The sequence below is a fragment of the Corapipo altera genome, unplaced genomic scaffold (genome assembly GCF_003945725.1).
Source record: "Corapipo altera isolate COAL_440 unplaced genomic scaffold, ASM394572v1 359, whole genome shotgun sequence".
Taxonomy (NCBI): Eukaryota; Metazoa; Chordata; class Aves; order Passeriformes; family Pipridae; genus Corapipo; species Corapipo altera.
Genome location: NW_020884948.1, coordinates 2,644,820 through 2,667,665, shown reverse-complemented (window position 1 = coordinate 2,667,665; position 22,846 = coordinate 2,644,820).

The following is a 22,846-nucleotide window of genomic DNA, read 5'->3' as shown; positions in this document are numbered from 1 at the left end:
TGGGAAAGCCTGTTCCCTGGGCAGGCTGCTTCCTACCTTTGTCATGCACCAAGGAAACACGAGGGTTTACCAGGAACAAGGCATACCCAGTGAGCAAAACATAAATACCTTTGTAAAAAGAGAAACATTTCACAAAAGCCTTCTGACCGAGACTAGGAAGGTGGAAAACATAAAGGGAAGCAGTCAGCTCACAAATGCAATTGCTTTCTGAGTATGCTTTACCTATGATGCTGGTGTCGCCAAACTGAAGGATCCAGAGAAAGGCTTGTGTATTTTCCCTTGGCTTTCTTTCCTTCTCAGCCCTTTTCCTGTAGCCAGGTCTCCTGGTTCTCTCTTGCTTGTATTTCTCATGCAGGAAAGGAGAGACAAGCATTTAAAAAGCTATAATATGGTGAATCTGAATTAAGAGAAGTGGAAAAGGCCAAAGGCACTTGGCATGGGTGGCATTTCAGAAACTGCTTATCATGTTCCCTTTCAGTTAGGCAGGATCTCAAAAAGCCAGGGATCATCAAGTGGGGGCTCACGCTGAAACCCCAGGGTCTACCAGGGCAACAGGGTGCACGGATAGTCAGGGCTTTTGTGTAAAGCTATTAAACAGACTTATTTGCAATCTGTTTGCTTACATAGATGATGTCTTCCTTCATTTAACAGCATGCAAGGACACATTGCTGCTATTGCCATTGGCATTTTCAAGATCTTATATAGATTGTTTTTAGTTCATTCAGACAGATGATTTCTTTCATATGGCAGACAAAAACAGCTTGTTTGTTGGTAGGAAATCACAAGGTTCTGATTTGTTTGAGAAAAAATGAAACAATCTAATATTTTATCGATCTGATATAGCAATAGAAAAATGACTGTGTCTATATATGCAAACCAATACATTTTCAGTGGTAGCATCACTGCAAGTGGTGGAGTTAAACTTCAAATTCCCTGTGTAAGTAACTCTCCTACTTACATTGGTTCTTTGTCTTCACTTTTTCTTTCTCTAAATCCACATAGTTTTGCCTGTTTTGTTTTCTTTTACTGTTTATAATGACACATGGTCTTTAATGCCTTAGTTAACAGTCTCAGCACTTTTTAGGGTCTCCTATATGTATTATCCAAAGGGGTCTTTCAGCAGATATAAAGCTGATTTGTAATAATCAACATTATGGACTAGAACAATTTAAGTAATTTATCCATGAACTGGATTTGGTATATCATAGAGGCTACAAGGACACTTGTTTTATGCCTATGTGCCATTGCATGCAACACCTCCAAAGATGCAAACAGTGGGTTAGGCTTGAAAGGGTAGTAGGCAAAGCTGCAGATCATGGGTTTTTCTCCAGCAAAGAAGCATTACGTGTTTTGCTAACTCGAAAACCTAGATTTTGAAAGATTGCTGAATACTTAGAAAAGCTCTTTTATGAATACAAGTCATATGAGGAGTGGCTGAGGGAGCTGGGGGGGTTTAGTCTGGAAAAAAGGATGCTTGGGGGAGACATTATCGCTCTCTGCAACTACCTGAAAGGAGGTTGTAGCCACATGGAGGTCGGTCTCCCAGGTAACAAGTGACAGGACAAGAGGAAATGGCCTCAAGTTGCACCAAGGGAAGTTTAGGTTGGATCTTAGGAAAAGTTTATTCACTGAAAGGGTGGTCAGGCATTGGACTAGGCTGCCCAGGGAAGTGTTGGACTCACCATCCCTAATGTTTAAAAGGTGTGTCCCTGTGTTCACTTGGGGACATGGTTTAGTGGTGAACACGGTGGGCTGGGTTAACAGTAGGACCTGACAATCTTAGAGGCCTTTTCCAACCTTAATGATTCTATGATTATATAAGATGCTGGTAGAGGCAGCTGCTGAGAAGTTTTAGAGGGACATCTTGCAGAGAGGTTTGGGGTCGTCTCTAGAGAATGATAAATCTCCGAGAAAAGGCAGACAAGCATGTAAACTGTACTGATAATGTAACACATTGCTCTTCTCTCTCAGGTTTTTGTTTTTTAATATCTCTGGTTTAGAAAGTCAGTTTGGTTTCCTGACTATCACTGTCACAGCACTTAAAACCGCAGATGCTGAAGGCAAGTCAGGCTGCTGAGACAGTCACATTTAGTGAGAAAAGGGTACAAGCCACAGCCGTGCCTGATGCCACCTCAAGGGAGCAGCTGTAGTTTAAGGTCTGAGCAGATGCAGCTGGAAGGCAGGAAGGACATGAGCTGCAGTTAGCCCAGGAGCTGCAACCAAGGTTCTCTCAATCATAGCCTCACATTACTAGCTGAATGGCTTCTGGTATGAGCTGCTGTGCCTCATGTAAGGAAATGGTTTTGTTAAAAATGATGGGTTTGAATGGGTAGCCAAAAACTCCATAACACAGTTTCCAAAAGAGCTGATCTGAGAGCAAGAGAGAGAAGGGTTCATTATCAAAATTGTTGTGTGTGGTTTCCATCTCTCTCTTTTAGGTATCTGTCATCATTTATTGGTTAAGACTTAATAACTGAAAGAGAGTATAACTTGGCACTCATTGCCAGAACTCTAAAAGAAAACATTACTGCAATTTTTTTAACCACAGACAGCAAATCTTTCAGACCACTTTCCCCAGCAGCCTGACCCTGACTCTCCTCTCCCCAGCATCCCTTCTACCCGACTGGGGCAGCTGAAGTAGACCACAGCCAAACTCCATCACTGCACTTTCTCCACCCCCTCATGGCACATGAGATAATAGTGGACTTCTTAACCTCAAAGTTAATCAACCATTCAGCGAGCTTAAAGGTTCATCCTTCAAATCATAATGAGCAATCTAATCCCAGTAACCTGTCATGTAGGAATCAAATTTCATCAGCAACCAAACACTTTATATCTGTTTTAGGGGTTGGAAGCAAGTCCCTGTTGATTGAGAGGCATGAGACAGTGAAGTTATGTATATATATCAATCAATGTCCCAGCAAAATCCTCTGTGAAATGTGAATTCTGGTACCCTGTCGCATACAGTTTCCATCTTCTGAACCATCAAGGCTACAAGATGTCATGGGAAACCTCCTGTGATCAGCCAGTGCAGGAGCAACAAGGCTTCAGCCCATGGACACTTAAAACAGAAGGCGTGAGTGATTTTAAAGATAAGACTTTAGAAGCTGAGGTTTTTTCCCCTTTCACAAAGGTTTTAATGTATTTTAATCAGACAGCTACACAGACACTTTAGCTCAACAAAATTTTGAATGGGATGGTAAGACAGTAGGCAATCAGAACTTTATTTCTAGGCCTGTGCAACCAGTGGTAAGAAACTTACTGCAGCTTGATTTTAAACAGACCTCAGTCCTCTCTGACTGCAAAATGAGCTAAAGACAAGTCGACTCATCGTTTCTGCTATCCTGCGAGTTCAAACCATGTGGTCAGGGCTCTGGAGTCTCATTTGTTTTTTATTATCTCTTGTGGGTTTCTTCCAGAAACTTAAAGAGGAATTCTTAGCACCCAAAACTGCTAATAGCAGACCAAAAAAAGCATCTAATCACCCCAGAGACAGCATGAATCAATGGCTGCTTTACCAAATATAGCCCTTTATTTCTCAGCAGCTTAAATTCATCATAGTGATATGGAATAAAAACCTCGCTCTATTTTCTGGGATGTTGAATGGCAAATCATTTAGGTGGTGAGTTGTGAGACTCTATAGGGATGAATGCAATAATTGACGATACTCATTTAATATTGTGCTGCATCTCATTTTGGTTCTAGAAATTCTGACACTTATCTTAATTTAGACTGGTCTTTGTTTGCCACTTCACTACTCTTGTTATTTACATCAAGGGGATGCTATGCTCTGTCCCTGTAATTTTGTCAATTAGTACAGTATTATATATTTTGCATTTAATTGAATTCCATATACCTCTAGCAAGGCTTCTGATCTCATCCCAGTGCAGTAACTGCCTTGATATGAAATTTCATTGGAAGAATGTTTTCTGCATGAGAGCCATTCATATATATGAGCTGCTGCAACCAATTAAAACATTAAGGAACCCACGGTTGAATAAATATCAGTGAAAATTTAAGAACAGAGTGGTAGTTTTCAGCCAGTTTTATGGAAAGTCAATAGGTATCCAGAGGTCCAATTACAGGAAATGTTTTTGCAGTATGAAATAAAATTTTAAGAAATAGAGAAGTAAATGAGAATTTTACAGGCACCTAGCATGCTTTTGGTCTTGGCATAATGAATTAATTAAGAAGAATCAGTATTAAATATAAAGATGAAATTCTGCTGTGCATTGCACCTCTTTAAATCTGACATAATTTCAAAGACTTCACATAAATCACATTGGATATAAAAGTGAGAAACACGGAAAACTCTCACCCTGAAAAACCAAAACCATCCCTTTTGGCCAAAGGCCCACCTACCCCTGCCTATTTAGTTCAGTTCAGAGGCCAGTGTGGAAGCCCGTTAATATTGAACAGCAAGATAAAGGGCAGCATTTTATTCCCATTCATCTACCTCGGGGTGTCTGAGCAATGAGGTAGCTTCTTTCTTTGTCTGAGTGAGGAGATTAGCTCAGTTGGTTAGAGCATGGTCTAATAATGCCAAGGCCATGGGTTTAATCCCTGTATGGGCCATTCACTTAAGAGTTGGACTAGGTGGTTCCTTCCAACTCAGAATAATGTGAAATTCTGTGAGGGGGAAGTCTGCTGTTCCTCTTCTAGATTCATTTTGGGCCATTTGGCCTTCCTGGCTTTATGCTTCTGTGATTTCCTCCGTTTCCTTGCAGACAACCTGCCAGCAAGCCCTGCCTGTAACACTCATGTGCCAGCATCATCACCCTGCCCCATCTACCTGTTGTTTGTCTCATCAACACCCACAAGCCCTGTTTGCTGTTTAGACACAGAGCTGCACACCTCCAGTGCTGCCAAGTGGGCTTGGTAAAACCTACTCAGCCATTCATTTAAATACTTGTTAAACAGGAAGCTGCTGCTGGAAAGTTGAGTGCTGGTTTATATTTAAACAAATAGTGGGAACAGGCATGAGTGTCATTTTGTGAGGTAGTGGAAAATCTGAATGACTTGCATTATCCCACAAGTATCCCCTTGAAAACAAACCTGAAAAGCTGTTAAGAACCCTGCTCAAACCTGTAACTTTTGCATTGGCAGCAGCAGTGAAGGAGTTAACTTGCCCAGTTCTTTCACTGCAAATGTAGGCGTTAAAGGAAAAGTGATGCACATTGGTGTAGCATTGGTGTTTCCCTTGCGATTGAAGGAAAGTAGTTATTAAGGTCAGCCATGCTTATTTTTGGCTGATGTGGAGCCCCTTTCAGCCTGAACACTCCTAAGGAGTGTACTTAAGGTCAAGAAAGCTGCATATTTTGTGAGTGAAGTAAACAAGGAAAGCAAATGTTGGTGTGTTGAGTACCTCCTTTTAGTAGCTGTGGAATATCAAGACTTATGATTTTGATTTAGCCTCTGTCTCCTGCAAAGTTGGCCATCAGTATTGTCAAGGATGACAGCAAGGGCAGCTGCAGCTGTGGGGTCTCCAGAAAGTTCGAAGCGTCCCGGGGGGTGCCGGGTTACAGAGGTGTGGGAAGCTCAGAGAAGGCAAGGGGCACATGGGTCAGAGCATTTGGGTCTTCAGTTGTCCTGTGAGGGTGTCGCTTTGCACTGGTGGTTTTTCGTGAGCTCTTTCTGTTTTTCAGGAGGGTTTTGACTCTTCCGGTCTCTCTGCTTATGTTTTAATGGGCCATCCATCTGTTGAAAGTGCATGAACTCTCAGAAGAAGGCAGACCTCTCCACCTCTGTCACCCAGTGATGGTGTGATAACTACCACAGTGACACGGTGTCTATTTTACTCACTGTAGGCTTACTCCTTGACAGCGACAGTCACAGTAGTTTACACAGCTGACAGTACCTGCCAAACTTCACAGCACACTCATGAGAGTTTTCCTGAGAATGCATTTGGAAACATGCATTGGGCTGTCACAGAGACGCATATTAAGGTGAAAGCAGGAGAGAACCTCCTGTTTTTCCCAAGTGACCAAAATGGTTAGCAGCTCCAGTTGGCTTCCCAGATATATTGCCATATCTTCCTAGTCATCATCAGACTTCATTCTTCAAGCTCTCCTATTTGCCTCTCTCGCTTCATGGTGACAAGTGCAAGTAAACAATCTTACTATTAATAGAAATAATGCATTATATTTATATAAATTCATAATTCATGTATTCTATAATTTATATAATTACCATTTGAATTCCTATTTCTAATTCATGCTTCATAAATAAAGATGGTTATTGATGATCCAATGCCAAGAAAATACTTTCAGTTTTACTCATTTTCTAATGACTTTACCTAGTAATTTTTTTTTTGTGCTTAGGCATGCACAGGCATATTTTGAAAGGATGCACTTTTTCTTCAGTGATTAAAGTCCTCACTGTTTAACATTTAATATATTCTTGCCTGCTGGTGTGTCAGAGCTCAAAAATTCATTGCAAACTACAGGTCAATTTATTTTTCCTGTGAATGCTTTAAAGCACCAAAATAATTTTCTGGTCTTGGAAATGCAGCCTGAAAAGCATGCAAAATGATTCTCAGCACAGTAAGATGTTGTACAAGGTCATCCATGGCCAGGTAGCATCTGTGGCTGCACATGGCATGGTTCCTCCTAGCAGCCAGAGCAAGCACTGATCCTTTTTCCCTCCAGAGCCCACCCTGATCCCAAGATAGATGGGTGAGGTAATGCAGCTGCCTTTCATGACCATGACCCAAGAGGGTGGTGATGGGTTTGGTTTTTTTGTAAGATTTTGCCAAAACAGAAAGTCAAAATTAACGTGTACAAAACACATCTAAACAATGGAACACATACAAATTAGAGTACCCACCCACAACGCCTAATACATAACCAGTGAGTCATGCCCAGAGCCCAGTGTGAGAAATTTGTGTAGGTGGGTTTTATTTGGCTTTCTTTTTGATTGTAGTTGTACTTCTCTCTAGCTAATAATTATTGCACTCTGAACTAATAAACATATGGATCTGAGCTTTCCAAGATGTCCAAGTGGTACAACATTTCATTTATTAGACTTAAAAGTTTGATCCCTGTGGAAAAGCAAATGAATTATGTATTAGGACCCTAAAGTCTTTGCTGCCCATTAGAGTCCAGGGATTAACACTGAGATACTAAAGCACCGGCATGAATTGAATTCAAGGTAATAATGGCCAAACAGTCCCCATCGGAAGTTATTCAAACACCTAAGCAAAGTGTGAAAAGAAACCAACAGCAATAGTCTACTACGGATAAAAGGACACATCACAAACATCAGTACTGGCTGCTTTCTTATGAGGCTCAGCAAAGATGCCAAATGTTTCAAAGGTGTGGAGCACGAGCAGCCTTCTCACGCCCAGTGATGGTCCCTCCAGGTCAGGGCTGGGGCTTGGCGGCAGGGCAGCGCCGGGAAGAGCACAATGCCACTCCCTCCTCTCTGATCAGGCTCTGATAAACAGGGAGAAGCCCAGTCCACAGAGACATAAACTTGGCACTTTTACTGAGTGCTACACTTAATAAACATGAATAATGAAAGGGTGCAGAGAAGCCTAAGCCATTTGTAAATGCAATTTGACTTCCAGGGATTTTTTCATTTTAATTATCCTGAGAAACAGATTTTTCTAAACTCCACAATAATATATATGTTTTTTTACATTATTTAAAGTAAGTGAGTTTTCTAACCAGCCTCTGAGGGCCTCAAAAAGTTCCTGTGTGGTAATTGCTGCTGGGTGTCTTAATGCTGCAGACATCTGAGGTTTCCCAGAATATTTAAGTGGATATTAGCTGTAATTTGGTAGCCATGAGTACTGCTTGATGCCCTTGTTGCAGGCAGAAGTTATAAGAAGGCAGTGTAATTCTAAGGTGAAGTTTTCTTAAAGTGCTCACTGCTAGTGTGACTGTCACCTCTACTTATTTTTGTTGCTAGCATCAATGGGAAAGTAATTACAACTTTTTAGGACATTGTGGCACTTTTGAAAATCCTGTCCTTAATTTACTGCTTCTGCTGTGCTTCCATTTCATTTCCCCCCTTTCTTCTTTATTTCTCTTTCTAAATTCACTCCCTCCATCTCTACTTTGGTATCACACTTGCCTTTGATCTTAACGTCTCCTCTTTTTTCTTACTGTCTCTTGGGGTATTCTCCCAGGGTTGTCTTCCTTTTGCACTCATTATTGTCCATAGACAAGGTGACTCATTGTGATCCATTCTCATGTTGTCACAAGCCACAAAATTCAATATTTCCTCCCTCCTACCCCCTGGCTGGATCTTCCTTCTTTGCACATCCTCACTTAACCTTACATTTCTGATCTTGTTTAATTGTTCATCTGACGATTAATACAGCCATAAACAGCAATGCATAACAAAGAAGATTTATTTCCAAAGTAATTATAGAAGTGCAATTGCGTTCTCAACCAGCACTTATTTCAGGAAACTTCAGTGAATGGACAGACTTGCTCATGTCTGCAGTTGCAGCAATTCAGTATTCAATGAGATCAGGTTAAGTTCAGTGTTTTCTGACTTATGGAAATGCTCATGCAAGACACACAGACAGTGCTTAGGACCCCTGCAGTTCATGTGCAAGGTCTTGGTGAGAATAGCCCACTTACCTGCTGGCATGGTAAACGCTAAATGGTGTGAGTCACTTACGCCCCAGACACACTGCAAAAATGCACATTAGAGGGAAACCTTTGTTCAGTCTCTTGGATTCGGGCAGCTTTCCTTTCTTCCACCCTGAATAGGAACACAGCCAGGGCTGACTAGTGTTTCCATGAAGAGTCTCTTTAAGCCATGGTCTAGACTCAGCAGTTTTGGAATGGATTGTAAATTATCCCTTGCTATCCAGCACAGCAGACACCACAGCAAGGAACTTGGATGCTGGGTCTTTCAGTTCCCAATGAGATTTTGGTATTCTAGAGGGATTAAAATTCTTCCAAAGCCGTAGCTATGTGCATCCTCAAACAATTGTTCAGAGCATATGAGTTCAATGGAAATCTGATAACTCATTACAAGCTATGGAAGCTCCCTTTCATTTGGATATGTTTCACAGTCACGCATTTTCTTTCCTCATTCCACTCTAAGTGTTGTATGTTTTTCAGTCTTTTCTTGGAGAGAAGTGTTACTTGAAGGAAGATAACCCCTTGGCAGTTTTCTCTCAGGCCATGATAGACAGCACTTCTATGCTCATGCAGCTCGTTTACTCATGATCTGCTACACTTCACACATTCAGAGCTCTGTCTTGTATAAAAGCAGAAAACTAACATCCATGTTGTACTGCAAACTTTTAATTTTTTCTTTTAACTATTATTTACTTGGAGAGGAGAAACCACTAGTGCTGCCTGGAAATCAGAAAGATGTAGAACGAAAAACCTCACATGTGTAACTACACATGCCAGATGCACTCCACAAGTAGCTCCATTATTATTAGTTGTCCTCTCAGTAACCTCTACCCCTTGTGTATAGAAGCACCTGCTTCTCTGAGAACAGCGGGCAATTTAGCCTCCATGGTGGCTATAAAAACTCCTCAGCCACTAAGTGGGGACTTACAGTCCCAAGAGTCTGTTTCATCTGGAGCACAGTTCTCAAAATAAAGTGATAAGTTTAATGCAATTGTGTATTACAGAGAAAAAAAGGAAAAAGTACCTTTTCCCCACGATTGACATTTTCCAACTGACCACAGGAACAAATGCAGGGAATAGGCTTCAATGAAATTATGGAGTGCTATGAAACTGTTCCAGTGAAGTGTTTTCCAGATGTGCTGAGCAAGAGTGTCATTGCCATGAGCTGATTATACAAGGTTCAGCAAGTTGTAAAGGTTCAGATAGGAACAAATACAAAAGTTGAGCAGTTCTGCTACTAATGTACAGGGAAAGTGAGTAGGTCCCATATTTACAAACAACATTCTGCTTTTAGTGTATCTAGCAACATTACCAGGATTTGGAACTGGTACGTCACCCGAAAAACACTCTGCCTGGGTACAGCCTGCAGGGATGGAATGCCTCCAATGCTGGTTTAGTGTCACGCATGCGAACACCAGCAAGGCACAGAGCCCAAAGTCCAGTAGTGTGGGTCTCTCTGATGTGGTGTAGCTCCCCAAAACAGCAGCCAGCTAAAAGGAAATAAGCAGTATCAAGGGCCTGTCTGGGCTGCAATGTCTGAAAATGATGTGTGAAGAAAAGGACTCATGGTTTTAGTAATGGCAGTAGGGGTGTGATTGAATGAATACCTCTCTGTGGACAAATACAGCTGGACCATCCATATATAATCACTGACTATCCTCTCCCAAACCATCCTCTGATATCTTGCACCCTTCAAACCTCTTGACCTTTCTTGTAGACATTCATTCCTGTTCTGACTTGTTATTCTGATGTTCCCAAAACCTACTTGGACTCATTTGTGCCACTGTGACAACGGCTGGAAGGAACCAACACAGCTTTCTTGACATTTCTTTACTGATGTCCCCTTTTCTCCCTCCCAGCTGGCAGGTTTGGATACATGTGTTGCTAAAGCATGGAACCCCCGAAAACTTTCCACACTAGTTCACTGGCAGCAAAATAGATGTGTGTCACTCAGGTGTTTCAGCCATTTTAACATTGTGCTAGAGGAAATCCTATACTCTGCCACTGTAGTCTGTCACTTCCTGAAACGCCTGGATTTCACTCGTATTTAGGTAGCTTTTAAAATCACATAGCTCCTCCAACCAAAATATCGTTATTTAAGTGAAGTAGATTTCCAAAAGGCAGGGACATAAAGTCTGAAGTCAAGTAATATTACCCTGCAGTTCATCACAGTTTGGAGTTTATGGCTTCTTGGTAGCACACTAAGTACTACTTAGTCCAGTAGTGTTATTCAGTTTGTGTCTCTCTGGGGTTTTTTTCAGAAGGAGCTGAGCCAAACCCCTGATCACAGGATCGACACAGTGATCTGTCATTCCTGATGTTTAAGGTCAACATCTGAGCTGGATGACTGGCATTATCAGCTGCAAGAAGACTTTGGTAAACCATGATGATGCTATTACTGGTAATCCCTGCTAGGGAGAGGGTACTATCTCCTTCTTGTACTTCTTCCCAGCATCCCACAGAAGTCTTTGATCCGACTGCTGCCCAGAGACAGCCTCAGCTCCAAAATGCTAGCAAAGGTTGGTAAATAGAGGTTCACCACAATGCTCAAGAATATTATTTCAACAAGGTCATCCCTTTGGAACCTCCAAACCTGTTGCCTCTCCCAAAGAGAAAACTATATGGAAATTCTGAGATAAATATCTCTGATTTTTCAGTTTGCTACCCCTACCTGAGAGCAACAGCTCTTCCTTAATTAGCCTTAATGGAAGAAAACTGGAGTCAGGTGTCAGGGCTTAGTATGGTACCTGTGCAAGTCTACCAAAAAACATAGTGCCTCTTATAGTGTTCTGCCAGCCATCAGCCATCAGGCTCATACTTGGCTAGTCCTGCATAGGGGAACCGCCTACTTCCCTGGTTGTCTTCCCTCCTGGGTCCGGCTGGAAGATATTGGAATGAGACAGTGTCTTGTTTCTCATCTATAGGAAGACTGAGACAGCTAGACCTCATAGGAGGGAAAGATTTACATTTAGTATTTCTAGGACAAGAATGGGAGTAATTATGGAAAAGGCACAAACTGAGGTAGGATTACTCATTGAAAAGGTCTCCTGTCCATTGTCAGTCAAGTACAAATAGAAAAATCCTGTCAGCTTTGTGCTCACAAATCAACACTGTGCTGCCTCAGACAGATATATTTACCCCTATCACCATTGCACGAGGTGTTTTACATTGGTTTGCTCCTTGTCTCTTATGATGTCTCAGAAATTTTAGAAAATACAGTATCTTCTAGGTTCTTTACTGATAAACTATTTTTTTCCTGTTGAAAATTAACTAAACTTCCTACCATCTCTCCTACAATCCAAGTTAAAATACAAAACAAATCATAGACACTTACTGGAAATTTTAGCTCATAATTTGTTCTGAGTTGCACTTTGTTCTCCACTGGCTACTTCAATCTCATTTCTTGCAGAACATGACTCCTAGGTGGTGGTGAAACATCTTGGATAAAACACCATGACCATTGTATTCCCATCTATTTTAATTGTTTGTTTGTTTATTTCTTTTCATGGCTGTTGCTTTCCAAAATGAATATTCTTCTAAAATGATAGGGAGAAATGACACTGTGGGTAACCACTGAGGATTGGACAGAGGTCCCATTCAGTGGAATTTTATTTAAATATGAAATATAGGCTCAGGCATGCAAAGAAATGTAAATATGGGCTTGATTCTGCAGTTAGGGCAAAACTCACATTCACCTGAGATGAATTTTTATCTACAGAAAAGCTGTAGCATTTTATTCTGTCTGTAAAACTCATATGACAGCCCTTTCTTCCTTCCATTTAATTTAAACTAACACAGCAGCCTGAATTCTTTTTATCTGCCTGCTCCTTCACTGAAATACAGAATTTTATATGTTTTTCAATGGAAATGCTTTAGACCACCCTATGTAGACCTCCAATATTTTACTGATCCTGTGAAAACTATAGTCTCAGGGATGTTTTGGTTTTTAGAGCTGTGATCAGATAAAGCAGCACTGTTCAGATATAGTTGCTAAATAAAAAAGAATGGGTGGTGCCCTGTTTGGCGTCTATACAGCAAATGATGTGTGATTTATTATTAGCGAGCCAAGTATAAGGGAAGATCGTCATCCGAAGGAGTCTCAGGCTATGGGCTCTGTCACACATTTTACTTGCTGCTGCTCCCTCATTCTTCAGGGGTGTGCAACCCAAGTCCTGGGGGAATTTTGCTGATGCTATGAGGTGACCAAAGTGCCCCAGGAATGTGGAGCAGAGAGTTTCTTCCTGGCACAGCCCTGCTCAGGGTGGTTTTTCTCCCAAAAACTAGTAACCAGCTCTTCGTATTAGTGCAACTTGCACGCATGGAGAAGCATGGAAACGGGTTTATGTGCTATATTATTTCTGTCTGTGCACCACATAGAAGAATTCAGTCCATCCCCACATGAGGTAAAGTGGGCTTATTAAAATTCCTGTTAACATTTACGGTAAGCTTCCTAATGATTTTAATGGGATGTCTATCAAGCATGGGGGCCACAAGGATCCGGAACTGGTAGTAATGCAATGATACATTTTTAGTTTGAGTTTATGTGCATGTGTGTAAATATGAACCAGCAGAGAGGGCTGTTCGTGGCAGCAGATTAGCTAAGTTTTACTGATAGATGAAATATAGAAGTAGAATCCTGTGGTGATGAATGTTATTGAAAACTCTAAGACAGGCGGAATGAAAGAAAACACAAATGTAGAAAAACAAAGTCTCGGTCTGTGCAATTACTGAATATGTGTTAAGAACAACCACAGAGAGCTGGAGAGCAGAGCTGACCCAAAGCTGAGGAGCAAAAAACACAGAGGCATGGACAAGTGCCATAAATTACTCTGACAGGCCTATCATTAGATCTGAAGACCACCTAGAAGGCCTGAGAGAGGGACTCACCAAGGCCACATCTTCTGCTGGAAAGCATTACGGCTGTAGATACACTCCTTGCTGTAGAACTGCAGCTTTTTTGAACACTTAATAATAGTGTTTCTTTCCAATTAGTATAAAGCAGGAATTGTTTCCCATGTGATAGTAGAACTATTTAATTTTCTTGACTGGCCTGTCATAACCCAAAAGCAAAGAGTTATGAGGTCATTTCATTATCACTTTAGTATTAAACTCTCTTGATGAGCTAGTAAAAAATTATGAGATGTGTTTTCTCACAGCTTGAAAACATCATGTCTGTTTTCTTTTCAAGGAGTTGTTATGACCTCCAGTACAGATAAGAGTTTTCCCTGATGGGGATAAAACAACTTTGTTAAATCATGCATCTCAGCAGCATTTAAACAGGACATTTTGGCAGAGAGAGAGTGAATGAGAGAGATTCTCCCTTTTCTCCCACTAGCAAAGGGTGTATCTGACAAAAATGTAATTCTCTTTTACTACCTGGGTTTCTAAAAGATGTCTATTGTACGTTCAGTTTGTTTATTTACTTATTTCAGTGGGAGGAGGAAACATTTATTAAAAAGTTCACTTGGGAAAATTGGAACTATTGTAACTTGTTTACAGATGGTCTATTGACAACTGGCCAGGCTTAAATTTCACGGATCATCCTAATATGCCATAAATTACATACTAGAGTGTGTGAAGAGACTATCAAACATGGGCTACTGTTGGTCTTTCTTCTAGTGTGGTTCATAAAACTGGTCTTGGTTTCTCATTGGTCTTGAAGGTTGATTGAGCCTACTTATAGGCATTTTACCTTTCTCTAAAGAAGAGAACAAATTGCAAAATGCAGCCGAGGACCACCAAACTCAATGTTAATCTGAGGTTTGAAAAGTTTAATGAGATTCCTTATGTGTGAGTCATTCCTGATGCCTGACAATAAAGTACTCTAGGCTGGGATCTATATGGTTAAACAGAATGATGCTCAACATGGGTGCGTAGCAAATGGTGAAGCAGTGCTGAATATTTCCAACATCCTCATGTGTACATTACTCATCAGTGGCTTGTCCTAGAGTCTCATACTAATTATGACCTGAAAGGAAGGGTAAGGTGTTGTGTGCTGGCTTTCTGAAGCATCAGACCATCAGTTTCTTAGCCAGTTTTTCACTGTACTAACTTCTCCATTTCCAGATTCAAAAAGGAAGTGCATGTGACATGCATCCAGTTGTATCCAGCAGTACTAAGTATAATGAGCTTTTAAGGACAGTGTTTTATAACATGGAGATACTAATTTTAGGTTCCTTTCAGCACAAGTATAGAGGGCTCCATTCGATACAAAACATAAGCTTCCTACCCGGTGCTAAGACTTGTGCTGCTTCAGTTAAGTGCTAATGCTATCACACTCAGGTAATTTTAAAGCTAGCTCAGATGTTGCTGTACTACACCAGACATCCACAGAGAAATGAAGTGACTGGCAGTTTTTCATGCAGGAATAGGACTGCATCCTGCAGTCTATAACAACCCATTTAATATCAGTATTGCTTTTGCCACTGGCTTCTGCTAAAATTAGGACACTGGATCAGCTGAAAAATCTTGTCAACAGGTAAAAAAAAAACCCAACCAATAGACACTCTGAAGATTTGACTGAAACAACTTCCAGTTTATAAAGACAAATCAATATGTGAAGTAACTTCTGTTTTTGTCACTTCATGCTTAGTATAATGTTGGGGGAAAATGGGCAAAATGGACTAGCTAAGAGGCTGTAACATCCCCAAAGAGTGAATAGGAAAGGTAGTTTAGGCCTGGAGATCAGTGGACTGGGATACTGTTTCATCTTTGCCACAAATCTGTTTTGTAACCCTAGAAAAGTCTCTGAGCTACCAGCTTGAAAAAAAAATGGATAAAAGCCTCATTTCTGAGATAAAGAAATACATTTAAAGGAGCTCTACAACCAAGAGTGATAATTTCTCTGAAGTATTTTAAAACTGCTCTCCAGTTTGCTGCTGTGCAAGCTTAGTTGTGTCTGTGTCAAGCACTGAAAAGCACTATTTCTATTTGATCAAAGGTGAAAATATTTCCCCATTTTGACAATTCTTGAATGTTATCAGAAGTTACTTTTTCCATTTCATACTAGTATTTCTTTAAAGTACATGGCAGGTTTTGTTCTGCAGTTTGCATCCATCCCTCTTTATCAAAGCAACAATCTGAGCTAAAGGACTGCTCTGACTTGGACAAGCTATAGTGCTTTTCCATTGCACGTGATTCCTTGGATCAGAAGAAATCCGCCTGTTGTTCCATGGAAGTTGCACCTAAAGTCTGCACATGACAAACCCCATGTCACGTGGATGATAGTTCTCTAAATTTCCAGATGCTGGGAAAATAGGAATTAGCTATTTGGAGAGCAACAGGATCTCCATGTCTGCCCCACACCATCTGCAGTGAACCTCACAGTTCAACACACCTGGCCTGTTCAGCAATAGTGCCTCTTCACTGACATTGGGCCTGTATCTGCCTAGAAAGGAGGTCCTTGGACACCAAGTCAAATCACTCCTAACTGTAGTAGCTACTTCCCTTAACCCCTTTAATAAAATAATCATTCCAAAACAGTCTTTGGCTGTTGCAAAATAGTAGTACCTGGGCTGTAACTCTGGAGCAAAGAGGGGGAGAGTGATATTGAGCTGAGTACCCATCAGTTTTAAAAGCAGGGAAGCAGTTAAAACATCAAACTTTCACTTCAGGGAGCAGTTGCTGTCAGAGTTTTGTACCCCAGTAAATGTCTGTTGCCAGCCATCACTTCCCACATGTATAAAGTTAAGCTGAAATTGTCCACAGTTGTGAAACTGTGTGTTAGTGTCAACAGGTAAAAGAAAGAGAAAAAAAAAAAAACCAACCAAAAAACAGAGAGCTGGCCCAGAAACTCTGGTTCTGGCTGCAGGGGCCGTCTGAGCTGTCAGCTACAGGGCACCCTGGGCAAACTGAATTCAGCATGTGCTCCTCATCACTTCACCTGCATTCAGTCCATCACATTCCTCTTCTGCTGGACCACCTCCCAAATCTCAAAACAGCACCAAAGAGCAAGTTCTTTTTTCTCCAGTCAATTTGTTGCAAGAAGTGTTGTTCTTTTAACCGGATTAAAAATTTTCTTTCTTGAAGTAATTGAGCCTTCAAGCCTGCGCAATGGATTTTTTAGGTGAGATGCACTATGCACAGAACTGAAACCACCCTCTAATCCTAAGCTTGATCTGCCAGGGCCGAGTGAGCTTGGACGGTGGCAGCGAGGTCCTAAGGGCGTAGGTTTGTTTAGAGTGACCTTCTCTTAGATGGATGGCCTTACAGGGCTAAGCAAGCTCCATCTGCCCAGGTTTGGGATTAGAGTTGTCCTTCTCCTAGGATGACTGCCAGAAGGCTAACGAGCTCATCCTGCCCAAGAATGTATTGTATCTGACCCTATGATTTTGACCTGTCTGACATGGGCAACCCTACTGAAGGCATGTACCATCACCAGCGCAGCTCGCAACGACATAGGGGTACACAGGCTTCATTCCTCTTAAACCAATCAGGGCAAGTCTTTCACTTCCTACTTTTCTGCAACCTATCTATCTATATTCAATCCCAAGGAAATACCCAGGAACAACCCTTTGTCCTGACCACCCTTTCAGAATGTAACAAATATATCCAGAACATACCAAACCTGGGCAGTAGCCGCAAGTGAGCCAAAAGCAAACAAACAAACCGTTACAGCCCCTGTACCCACCCGAGGCTCAAGTACCTCTCAAGGCCCTAACCCTAGGGTCTCAAAATAATAGCAACTTGAGGTTTGGGCTGGGCAGTATTGAAACTGGGAGAAAGACAAAGCTAAGACCTGCCACCTTGAAGTGAATGCTAGACAGTGAAAAACACCTCTAGCAAGTACTTAGCAAAACTCCTCTTTCCCCATAAACATAGAGCATTTTATTGTATTTGTAGACTAGACCTCAATATCATAGAGAGAAAAGAATCTTCCCCGACGTTTGACACACCACATTAATCCTACAGCTCAATTTTCAACTCCAAGAAGCCAAAGGGACATATAGTGATGTGACATTTGGACATAGTCAGCTCTCCTGCCTAGACTATTTCTAGTTCCAGCATTCTTGAACTGCATGGGCTTTCCCAAGCTCCTACCAGGAGCCTTTACACCATCCCTTCCTGGATCCGCACGCACCACTTCTGTTCCCTTCCCTCACCTGCACCCTTTTGTCACTTATATATGTTGTAGGGCTGGCAGCTGTGAGTGTTTATTGCTGATGTTTATCTTTGTGTACTGATTGTTGCTCTCTCCTCATGTAATTTTATTGGTTTTCTATCCTTAATGCCCGTTATTTGTTGGCAAAGGAAAGCTACTGAAAGAGTAACAAAAAGTGCTCCAGCGCAGAGAAGCGCGCAATGAAAAGAGGGATTGGTTGGAGCCTCTTGTTTCCACACAGCAGACAATGGCTTGCAGTCATTTGAAGTGCAGCATTTTTTCCATTGCTCTTCTTCAAAAGTACATCTCGGCACAGAGCTGGGCACGGATGCAGTGGTTGCTCCAGGCTGGGGGGTGAGTGGGGACTCTGGTGGTGGTGGCACTGTGGGTTTGCTCTCTGAATGGCCTGGATTCAGAAATCAACTCCTAACAATTTTTTTGTGAGGTCTGACCTCCAGAAACTCATAAATGCCAAAATGGAGAGATACCGAGGGCAAAGAATAACACATCACCTGACAGAATGGGAAAATGTACTGCCACACAGCTGAGACTGGTGCTTTTGATAAGGAGTGACAGACACAACACCTCATTGTGGGTTTTCATTTGAACAGCTTTCAAACAGCCCCTGGTTGCAATGTTTGACCTCAAACCAGGTCATTTCTTGAAGTTTAGAGACGAAGTGTTGAAGATCATCTTTGATGTGTAAAGCGTCATTGATGTTTTCTTAAAAAAATTTGGTTTAATCTCTTCACTGCTGATCACCCCAGCCCTAACCAGTAAATCCTCTCAGTGTATATATGCTTAACTGCAAACAGATACACTGACACACAGCTTGCAGCAAGAGCATCTGAGTATATTGCAGGTTTAACACATTGGTGGATCAGACAGTTTATTGCAGAAGTAGTGGAAGACAGAAAAAGAAAGCTAGAAAAGGGTACTGGAAATTATTATGCAGTGACAAACTGTGTTAATCTACTTTATTTCCTGTTCATACCATGAGCTTTAGCCTGCTGCTGATGGAAACAATTGGGCATATCCTTAGGCGATGGACACAAAGGGATGGAAATCAGAGAGTTTGTATCAATGAAGATGGTACATTTCCAGTAAAATTCCCAAACTTGTTTTCTGTTCAATGGAAAGCAAATTTCAGAATGAGAGGTAACACCACAGCAGAGTGTACTGAACATTAAAGTTGTCAATAGCAGCACAGTTGTCTAGAAAATCTTGTCCTGGCTCATCCCACGATTTCCTGCTCTGGTTAAGCTCTATATTTTCTAATATTTTTACTCACTGACTTTATTCTGAATCCCTGATTCAACCAGATGCTCTTGCAGATGATGAATCAGAAGCCCTGAAAAAGTCTATTCCCCTTTAACAACGCATTTAAGTACAGGGTTGATATTGAGCATATTAGTAATTTCTTGGGTAACAGTACATCAGCTTAAGAAGTCTTGGCCATGATTCAGCAACATATCCCTATTCAGCAAAACACTTAAGCACTTTAAATTCTATGGACTTCAATAAGATTTAAGCCTGTACTTAGGAAGCTAAACATTTACATAGGGTTTTTTTCTTCTTTTCACAGCAGGAATGACTTACTTAGCCTTTTAGTAATTTAAGATGGAAAAGGCTGTATAGTTTATCATAGTCCATCCCCATGCAGGCATGCAAGAGATTAAACGGGTATGAGACACAGAGCTTGGATCTAAGTGCACTCACCTTTATTTCACTGTGCTCCAGGGGCAGGAGTCTGAAGTGTCTCTTCCCGAGTCTTCAAGTCATCTCTCCATCATCCAAACACCCCATTTGTCACAAGGCTTCATGTGTCTCCCAAGACCTTGATATAAGCAGAATTTTATTGTCAAAGCCATTTGACGTTGAAGAGAAGCCATTTCTCACTTTTTAATAAATAGAGATACTGTTTATATGAATAAAAGTGAAAAGTACTTTCCCTGGATACTTTTGAAGCTTCCAAAAATAGTCCTAACTTTCAGCCAAAGTTATGGCTGCTCAGCTTCCCCAAGAGAGCATCAGTACATGGTATTGCTGTGTGAAATATTCTCTCTGCCAGTTAAACTGGTGAGAAATCACGTTTTGGTGGTTTTGTAATAAAACAAAGTATTTTGTGGCCTGGCCCCTAATTCTTGGCTTATTTCTAAAGAAACAAAAGGCTGTTTCCATAGCTACAAAAATAGGGAAACATCTCTATAAAAAATTAGGCTGCAGTCTAGAACCGAAAAATTTCACAATTTTGCCCATAGTTCAGCTTTGATTCTGTCTGCAGACAGAGAATCTCATTCTGTTTTCAGCAAAACACTGTACTGTTTGACAGATGTGTTTTCCTCTTGATCAAGTTTGAGATGTGTAGATGAGGGGTTCTCACAAAGTTCCTCTTAGTGCAGAAGCATATTCCATCACAGGACCGAATCCTGCAAAGGTGCAGAGTGTTCTCAGTTCCCAGTGGTGTTAGAAGGAGAGGTCACACAGAACGTAAATTTTTTTCTATTTTTTTTTCCTCACTTTTTTTAATCTTTTGTACCAGAAAGAGCTAGATTTTGGACTTGCCGCTGCATTCCTTACCTACTTGAGTAATCCCATAGGGCAATCAGATAAGAGTAAAAGCCATAGCAATGGATCTTTTACTTTTGACATAGTGATAACTGTGAATAAGAAAGTCATTTGGATGAGCACTAAGGACCAGGGGATGCAGTCAGTGATATTTGCTTATTATTTTCTGAAATGGAAAGACCATTTACAAGCAGCCTTTAAGGCTAGGTATGTATAATGTGGAAAAATATTCAGTAGATCAGTATAGTAAAGTAGCAGGAGACTTACTGGGCACCAGTGTCACTGTCATCAATTTGTTTAGAATGACATAACTTCTTAGAGTAGGTAGTCATTGGTAAAAATGCCTCTGTGTGGCTTTACTTTCAAGTATTATCTGCTCTCTCTGAAAAAATAGCTTTCTGAGTGCATGCTCGTGTGGGAATAAACAACTGTTTATTGACTAAGAATTTTAAAAATTATTAACACATTCTAGTGTTTTAAATTTTGTCTTTAACACATGCTTCTATGAATGAGTAAGAGGCACAAAAGTTATCAAATTATAGCACCTTCATGAAGCCTCAGAGCACCACAAAGAACAGTGGTGATTCCCCTGTAGAGAGAATCCATGATTGTTTTTTTACAGACATGATCGTTGCTTAGAGCAGAACAAGAGCTGCATAATTCCTGAGCCTTCTCAAAAGACAACCTGAGATTATGGGTACCATCTCCTCCAAACCATCCAAACAGCTTATGGTATAATTTCACACTTCAATTCTGCTTCATTACGAACAGGATTTTGCTACAGCTGCATCATCATAACTCAGTCCCTATGTGTGCTTCAGCACACGACTGCCACTGCACTTCACTTGTCACTGAAGAGAAGCCCCTTTCAAGGAGCAGAAACCTCCATTATCGCTATCAGTTCCTGCCTCTTACAATCCTGCCTGAGGATTGTTTCTAACTCTATTGCTACTTCATATTCAGGACCCTCCTTCAGTAATATGCATCAGTGCATCTTCTATTAGCACTGTGGATGGTAAAATCCAGTGTTATAGCCAGGGTCACTTACACAATTCATTTACTGCCAACATACAGATGCTTGAATATTCGGCTGTTTCTAGCACCCAGGAGAAAACACTGTGCTACAACTGGACTTTACGTTAACTAGCTTAGGTCCTGTTTTTCCACAGGCCAGGTTTGGAACAAGCACTCAGCGCTTGTCTCTTGTGTCCCATTGACGTGATACAAACATTTCTCATTGAAGCACAGTAATTAGATTTGCTCTTTAGTACTTTGTAAGGTAAAACAGAGGTTCCGGTTAGATGGGTATGTCAAGCCAGCAAGTACAGTAAGCCTGCATCTCAGGTGCTAACTGCAGGTGCATTTTAATCTATATCAGGGTTATTTTATAAGGCGTGGTGAAACCGGGTACACTCATACTAAGCTTTGGAATCAGCTCACAAAAGAGAAGACAGTCTATCCCTCAGATCATCTTTCTCCAAATTCTTAAAAAAAAAGAAACACCAAGCTCAAGCAGCATGTCTGGTAGTTTAGTGCAGTGAGCCAAGGTGCTGAGCCAAGGTGGCTTTGGCAAATCATGCCCCACTGGCAGTCGTTGCAACCAGCTGAGCTGCCTCCCAAATGCCTCTGCTGATGGCCCTCTAGTAGCGTGCTTTGAGAAGAGAGACTGCATCCAGAGTTTTAAAGGTCAGCACCAATACCTTCAATCCTGCTGGCAGCCAAGGCAGCTCAGAGAGCGCTGGTGTGACATGCTGCCAATTTAAGATCTGATTAATGTGTGACTGCTGCATGCCTGACTTGCTTCAGGCTCTGAATGATCTCCAGCAATAGCCTAAAGAAAAGCATATTAAAGGAGGCTAATCTTGAGGTGACAAGACTGTGAAGAAGCATAGTAAGTTCCATTTAGAGGAATTTTTTGTTATTCCAGGTAGATCACAAATTGTGGGATGGAAATTAAAATGCATACGCACCTTTTGAACTGCAGCACATGTGAGTGCTGGCTGTTTAGTGCACTGAAGTGATTTGATGTTAAACATTCTGGAGATGGAACGAATAGCATTTCATTTTTCTACGATCGTTAGGAGTTTGCTCTGACTGCCTGTGTGTACCTAAGGTTACTTGCCCTTAATTTTCGACCCACCGTTACAGGAATTCTGATTCTCACCCTGGACAGCAAGTGAATGTTCTGTTTCATCTCTCCTGTCTGCAAGATGGGTGCACAGAAATTTTGTTTGGGTCTCAATGGGTCTCAAATCCACTATAACAGACTTGTATGTTGCCCACAGTAGTAGATGAACTGTATATAGAAAGGTCCACCTCAAGTTACACGCAGCTTTTTTAGGATATAATGTCCCACTAATTTTGGCTCCATTCCCATAATCATCAAAGGCCCCTGATTTTTACAAGATAAATGAGGATTTAAATTCTAGGAAGTAATTTGCTGTGTTGCATGAAAATTAATGAAAATCTTGCTGCTTCAACTGTGGTAGACATAATGGTAGAAAAATACTCAGCTCTGGGACTAATTAATAAACCTAGAGATTTTAATGCATTGGACAGAACTGAGCCAGAGACTAAT